Genomic DNA, 653 nt, shown 5'->3' on the forward strand with positions numbered 1-653 from the left:
ATATATATATATATATATACACACACACACACACACACACAAATTTAAAAATATATATATAAAGGACTGACAAAAACAGAACAAAATTAAAATAAAAACATTCTAAATAATAATGTTTTATTATTATAGTTTCTATTTTATTTCTAAATAATTCACAATCTTTTTCTCTTTTCTCCCTAAGCCCTTATGAATCCCTAATGATACTGAAACAACAAGTTCACAATATTTTGTGTCTATTAATAATACAGCACTAGCAGATAAATAAATAATAGATAGATATATGGATAAATAAATAAATAAAGCACGTCAACTAAAACCATTACAAACCTTTTCATTACTCAAAATAAAATACAGATGATCTGTAATAAAATATTTTCTGACATCATACAGGTTTTAACAGATAAGCTTGTTTATGGTCTGATTGTTTGTTATCTGCGTCAGTGTTTGAAGTGTTGTGCCGCTCAAGCAAACGCTGATGAGAGTCAGTGTGTCCTGATAAAACACTGATAATCACTCAGCTCTGAAAGATGCAGTCCAGAGTACACATGAAGTAATGCTGAGCGTTTGATGAACTGAGTGTTGTTCGTGATGCTGCTAATGAGACACAGAGACGCTCAGATATCACACTTATAGAGCATGCTTACGATGCATTT

The sequence above is a fragment of the Sinocyclocheilus grahami genome, unplaced genomic scaffold (genome assembly GCF_001515645.1).
Source record: "Sinocyclocheilus grahami isolate Dianchi unplaced genomic scaffold, SAMN03320097.WGS_v1.1 scaffold1369.1, whole genome shotgun sequence".
Classification (NCBI taxonomy): domain Eukaryota; kingdom Metazoa; phylum Chordata; class Actinopteri; order Cypriniformes; family Cyprinidae; genus Sinocyclocheilus; species Sinocyclocheilus grahami.